This window comes from Myiozetetes cayanensis, unplaced genomic scaffold (genome assembly GCF_022539395.1).
Source record: "Myiozetetes cayanensis isolate MyiCay16 unplaced genomic scaffold, myiCay2020 scf32, whole genome shotgun sequence".
Taxonomy (NCBI): domain Eukaryota; kingdom Metazoa; phylum Chordata; class Aves; order Passeriformes; family Tyrannidae; genus Myiozetetes; species Myiozetetes cayanensis.
Window position 1 is genome coordinate 671024 of NW_026087544.1, and position 6758 is coordinate 677781.

Sequence of the window (6758 nt, forward strand, 5' to 3'; positions counted from 1 at the left end):
TGCCCTGGTGCAGCCCTGACAGGAGCTGGCGGTGATTTCCCTCCTGAGACGCTGCCAGGGCAGTGAGTCGGAGCTGTGGCCAAGGATTCCCCTGCCCCAGGCTCTGTGGCAGCCTGGAGGTGCCACTGTCCACTCCTGGCTGAGCTGGCAGTGCCCACAGGTCCCCAGCCCCAGCTTGGTCCGTGAGGGTGGACAAGTGAAAGAGATGGTGGTGGAAGGAGAGAGACTGGGGAGCTGATGGGAGGAGGAGAGAGACAGGCAGGGATTGTTCCTAAGACACTGGGGGGGATGAGGGTGTAGATCACCAGAATTGGCGGGGGACAGGCCATAAAGCAAAAATAAAAAGGTATTATAATTTATGATGCACAGTAAAAATATCCTGGGAACTGGGTTATGAAGAAGAATTCATTCTCTCGCCAACTCTGCGTATCTTTAAAGATGATAAACGATGTTATGATTCTTCTTTGTATCTGAGAGCTGGAAAATTCACTCTGCCTTGGAGCTCTGTCACGTCCCCTCCGTGCTGCTGCCGCCCCCAGAAGAGAAGGGTGCTGAGCCCGCCCTGGCAGGTGCCCTGTGGGGAGGGTGAGGGTCCCCCTGTCCTGGGCTGGGGGGACCATGGCACAGTTGGCCCCTGCCCCCTCCACGCACTGAGCTGTGTGTGTGTCACAGGGCTGCAGCCAGGACCTCTGCCTGCACTTGTGGGGTGCTGTTTGTCCCCTCATCCCCAGGCCCATCCTCCTGCCCACTGTGAGTGGCTGCTGTTGTGGGCTCTGAGTGTCCCCAGATGCCACAGCAGAGCTGGTCAGAGGATCCCTGCACGGCCATCCCATGCAGGGTGTGGTGAGGGGGAGAAATTCCCACTGTCACATAGATCCATGGGGCCTTTGACCCCAGACCCTGAGCCAGGGCAGAGCAGATGGCAAGGACACCAGCGGGGCCAGAGCTGCCCTGGCTGCAGCAGCAGGGTTTGGCCTCTGCCCAGCTGTGTAAATGTGGATTAGTTGTTTACAAGGTACATTTAAAGAGTTAGGAGAGGAGAAAGAAGCCAAAACTTTCTTTAAGCAGCACAGGCAGCTTTGGCACCTCTCCCTCCCCCTCCCCACACCGAGCCAGCCCGCTGGGTTCCTGCTTTGATAAGAGCCCTTGATGCCTCCGCGCCTCCAGGCACCGAATAAAAGGTTTAATTACCCACTGCCAGGCACGGCAGCGCTGCTGACAGCCAGGAGGTGCCTGCTGCCCACACCTTGGGAAGGAGAAACTTCCTGCAGCAGGAGCCATTCCCGTTCCATGTGCAGAGCTCACCCCTCTGCTCCTCCAGACCCAGGGGCCAGGGAGCTGAGTTCCTTCTGCTCACTGAATTCCACCTCCTGAAGGTTCTGGTTCTTCCTAAAGGACGTGGCTGCAGAGCAGTGGCTCGTGCCAGCTCCTGGCATGACTGGAATGTCTCTGTGGGATCCCAGCACGGGTGGCTCTTTATGGGGTGTTCCAAGGCACCACCCTACAAAGCTGTGCCAAGCCCACCAGCACAGAGGCCCTTGGCACAGTGATGGCCACTGGAGCTCTCCCACACGTGACACTTGCAGGCTGGCCATGCAGCAAAGCCTCTGGCTCATGGTGCCATCCCCAGGGATGGATTTTTGGCAGGAGGAGTGGGATGAGGTGGAGCCTGCACCCTCACAGCCCCCCACCCCAAACTCTCACAGCCCCAGTGCAGGGAATGGCAGATCTCCTGTGCCTGGAGATGTGAACATGCAGGGGACTCCTGTCTTTCACCGAAAATCTCTGTTAGGAAGGAGATAATGAGTCTCATTTTCCTCCCTCCAGCTGAGCTGCAAAGGTCAGGCACTGTTGGCCAGTCCAGCTTGGGCTGGAGGCCGGGCTGTGTCACACCTGGAAAATTCCAGCCTTTGCAAGCCCATCAGCAGTGCAGCCAAATCCTCCACTGCTGCAGGCTGGGAACAGCTTCCTGGGGCTCCAGCTCCAACCCTGCTGTGTGACATAATCCCTGTCCCTCGGGGCAGGGGAGAGGGGCTTCACTTCAGGAAGCAAATCCTAGTGGGGACCAACAAGCCCCGCTGCTTCCAGGTGTTTGGGCTCTCCTGGATCTCCTCCTCTGCTCATGCAAAACCTATTAAGTATAGAAGAGCCTCCAGAATTCCCCAAATGAGTCATTAACTGTGGCTTGGTAACAGGTGTTCCTTTAAAAAGGCCTCTGAAGCCTTCAGAAACAAGGGGAGGGGGAGTGTTTGGCTCTAGTCATGCACAGGTTCGTTGTCACAGCGGGATGGCAAAAACTGCTGCATCCCATAAAACCCAGCGTCCCCCGGGAGCAGCTCCAGCCCAGCTGCAGTGGGGCTGCCTTCCCAGCCACGGCTCTGCCCGTCCTGCTTGTAATTTCTTAATCTAGTTTTGGAATATTTTATTACTCCCAGCTCTCATCTGCTCCTTCCTCCCTCCTCCCCTCTCGCTCCAATTCAATTATGTGCTGTGTTCGCCCGGGGCTGCTGCACCTTCTGCTCTGCCTCTCCTCCTCTCAGCCTGGGATGTGGGCAGGGAAGGGGCTGTGTGGGACCCTCCAGGCCACAGGGATGCTCTTCCCTCAGGCACTGGAACCCACGAGGGTCCCGGTGCTGTCCCTGCAGCTCCTGCAGCCCCAGCCCTGTCCCAGCAGGCACCATCACCCACCCCAGGCTACCTGTGCCTGCCTGAGCATGGGGGTGAGTTCAGCCCCTCTGGGGTGAGTTCAGCCCCTCTGGGGTGAGTTCAGCCCCTCTGGGGTGAGTTCAGCCCCTCTGGGGAAGTGGCTTGGGCCATCTGAAAGCAGAATTAACGTTTTCTAAGCTGTATCAATGAATCTGCTCCTTTCTCCACAGTTATCCCCTTAAAAAGTCTTTATTTCCAAGCAAGTGATGGATGTGACAGGCGGAGTGTCCCCCCCACCCCTCCTTCCCTGCCTCCAGGTTTTCCTTTGTCCGTCTGACACAACGAGGGGGCCACTTTTCTACAGAGAAAAACTGATAATTCAGGGGAGTTCTCTGCATTTTTATTAACTCGAATTTTTACTGTAGACATGAGAGGAGGAAAGACAGGAGGGTGTTTGGCAGCGAGTGCACACCCCTGCCCACCTCCCGACAGCTTCTCAGCCACAGAGGTTTGAGCATTTGATTTCATTTTGCTGCCACCAATAAAATACCCGCTGAAGGGGAGCTGTGGGGTGGAGGGAGGGGACAGAGGAGTCGGTGGCTGGGAGGCAGCTGAGGCAGAGGGTGGGGAACAGCCTGAAGAGGGAGTGAGCAATAAACAGGGGTGGGGGATATTTGGCAAGATAAATGGCGCTCAGAAAATCTGCTTCTCGCAAACTTCGTGGGGATAAAAATGATTTAAGGAGATGCTGTCAAGATAAAAATCATATCTATTCAAGAACAACTCCTTACAAGTGTTATTAATAGCACTGGAGATGGTTGTGCTGGGAAGGACTTTAAACACTGCATTTGCTTTGGGCTGCCCAGTGCGGTTCCTGCAGGGTGAGTGGCTGGACAGAGGGCAGGTGGGGGTGACAGAGAGCCAGGAGAGCCCTGGGCTCCCAGAATGCAGCTCCTCAGCATCCTTGGGGATGTGGTTTGGGGTGCAGGTCATTCCTCCACCCCGTGCTGAGGCCATGAGCATCTCCCACATGCCAGCCTGCCCTCGGTGGGGATGTTGGGGCTGGGTGGAAGCCGTGGGTACTCGGCTGTGTTGGTCTCAATGCCCTTGCCCAGAGCCCCTCCCTGCTGTACCCAGAACCAGAGCCAAGGCTGGGCTGGGACATCGGTGAGAGCCTCTGAGCGCTGGTGCCTTCCCCGCATCCCTGGGGAAGCTGTGCCTTGGCTGCTGGATGAAAGGCTTCCCTGGCATCACAGCCCTCCCTGGGTGTTTAATTACCAGCTCTGATCCACTTCTCATCTTCCCTGCACCCACATCAAGGCCCTGCTCACAGGGTCTCCAGGCTGGGGGCTCCCGTGCTGGGGGTGCTCCCTGCGGGCAGAGATGGGAGCAGAGAAGGGAACTGGGCAGTGGAGCTGCCCCAGTCCTGTTTGGGGACATTCTTTGCCCCAGGGCCAGCACAGGCACACACAGATGGACACACCACCGTGCTCTGACCTGCTGGAGCTCCCTGCTGCCCCTCCAAACAGGCAGATTTTCATGGAAACTCAGAAATAAGGAAAATCAGGCAGTCCCCAGTTCTTCCTGCTTCCCCAGTCTGGTGAGGAAGGGGTTGGTCAACTCCCCAACCCTGTTTGCAAGTCTGGACTTGGACACGACCCCTTTTTGGGACTGGGAGAGAGCAGGAGGTCAGAGGGATGCAATGAGGTTGAGTTTTGCCTCCTCCCCAAGACCTGTCTTTCCCCCTCTCTGCTGCTTAACTCTGCAGAGCTTCTCCTCCCACCCAGCCCAAATGTCTCCATCCCTGACCCCATTATCCCTTTCTGTGCACCCAGGGGACAGATTGTACCTCTCCTCTCCCTGGTGCTCTGACATCTTAGACAGCCACAATCCTCTAATCTCCTCTGCCCCGCTCACCCCATCTCACTTTGCTGCCCCCCATCATTCCTGCTGCCCTCCCTGGGCTCATTCCCAGCACTTGACATCTCTCAGCTGGATGAAGATTCATTTTTCCTGTTGGGATGCTGGGAAAAAGGGGGGTCACTGCAGTGCTTTGGGCCATCTGGTTTGGAAGCTGTGAAAGCAGAGCTGAAGATTTAATGGCACCTTAAATATATGGCTGATTGTTAGGTCCAATTCTGATTTCAAAGCAAATACGGGCTTGGGAATTAAGGAGGAAGATGAGTTTCACTGCAAGGTAAATAAAAATTAACTGGTGGTGATATAAACATACCTGTGTATAAAAGCAGGCATGTGATTTTTGAAATACACTCAATTAGAGAAGCAAGAGTTTGGGGTTATTTTTAATAAAAGCTTCATGGCAAAATTTCAAGGACTTGCAAACAATAAAACACCCCTAGCTCCAATATCCAGGCTGGGATGTTTATGACTGTTTAGTGCTCTGCACATAAAATAAAAGCACCACCACAAATTAGCTGGTTGCTTCTGCCACCCCCATCCCTGATCTCTGCAGGTGGCTCCAAACCCTGCCTGGGAGTGAGGAGGGATGTCCCTGGGGATGTGTCAGACTCTCTGCAGGATGGAGAGGTGGCTCGAGCAGGGAAATGGGCTGGAATGGAGTAATTAGAGGAATTAATTAGGTGGGGAGGCCCCTTGGGTGCCAGTCCCTGGGTGTAGGAGCAATTAAGCGTCACCCCAATGATGCTCACAGGGGGTCTGTTCATTCCCAAGGGTGCTGGAGCGAGGGCTGGTGCTTTCCAGATGGGCTGGGGCACTGGGGTTCCTGTTGCACAAACATGTGAAATAAGAAAACTGGGCTAAAACAGATAGATTTTTTAGTAGCTTTGGGTGTGCAGCACTTCTGGAAACCCGCTCTGGTTTGGGAACCAACACAGGAGCTGAGGACAGTGAATCTAGCCCCAGCTCTCCAGCAGGGGAGCTTGCTCTGCAGCTCCCTTCATCCAGAAAAACATCCCTAAAATGAGGCTGGAGGAGAGAGAAAAGGAAAACAAGAAAGAAAAGCTCCTGCTTCAAGGCGCCTCTGATTGTTACCAAACTTCTTGCAAACACAGAACAACAAAGAGGTGAAACGTGGAGATAATTAAGGACATAATTGTACACACACAACTGCTTAATTAAGCTTTTCCTCTTTAAACCTGACAGAATCTGCTTACAAGGTGCAAGCACGAGGGGAGGCTGCCCATATGCTGGGCCATCTGCACCGCAGGCGGGAGGCAGCGCAGGAGGAGGAAGAGGAGGAGGAGAAGGCAAGGCCTGCCTGTGAAGAAAGGAGCATCACAGTCCTGCTCTGGTCCCGTGCCAGTGGCTGCCCCTTGGCCCCTGCCTGTGCCCACCTGGCGTGCACTGTCTGCTTTTTGAGACTGAAAAGCTTGGAGCCCTCCCTGCTCCAGCTCCTCTGCCCGTGTCACCCTGCAGCATTCTCCATCGTGGCACGTGGGGGCAGGACAGTGAGTGAAGATTAATAAATGAAAGGGAAAGGGAGGGAGACCTGACCCGAGCTCCTCCTCTCTGAATTCCAATTAAAGCCATAATGCTGTTGGGAACACGACGTGGAGATTATGAACATGTTATTTATATTGATTCATCCCCCCAGCCCTCCAGACTTCTGGAAAATAATTAGGGCTGACATTGCTAATGCTGGAGCCAAGTGTTGGTATCATCTCATGAAAATGGTGAGCCCTGGCTCTGCCTTGGAGCAAATACCAGAGCCTGCAGATCGTGCCCTGCACGGCTCCCAGAGCTGCTGCAGCTGATGGTGACACCAGCACGATCTGTGGCCATGGGATAGGAACTCTGGGACCCCCCAGTGCCCCCAGCCCCACTCAGCTGCAGGAGCTGCAGGAGCCCCCTGGCCCAGCCCCACATCTCATTCCCCCCATGTCCCCTCCGGGCTGTGCTGCCTGGGCAGAGCCCCCCGAGCAGCTCTGCCTTCCCTTTGCCATCTCGTAGTTTTATCGAATTCATTCCTTAACGTGGTTTAGAGCGAGGCAGGACACGTGTCCCCAGACTCAGGAGGGGAATTATGGCCGAGCCTGGGGCTGGGATGCACAGCTCTGGATTTAGCCACGTGCTGTCCCTGTTAGGGGATATTTGCTGCGCTGGAAGTGGCTCCCTGGGGACAGCCCATCCCC

At 55.3% G+C, this 6758-nt stretch overlaps 1 long non-coding RNA gene across 16 annotated transcripts in view; it reads left to right on the top strand.

The window, feature by feature from the left end:
- Positions 1–6290, top strand: part of LOC126645981 (uncharacterized) — a 29184-nt gene extending 22894 nt beyond the window's left edge. For all 16 annotated transcript variants that reach the window (XR_007630187.1, XR_007630189.1, XR_007630197.1 and 13 more), the window contains one exon: positions 5770–6290. This is a non-coding gene — a long non-coding RNA (uncharacterized LOC126645981). The remainder of the gene's footprint in view (positions 1–5769) is intronic.
- The last annotated feature ends 468 nt before the right edge of the window (positions 6291–6758 follow it).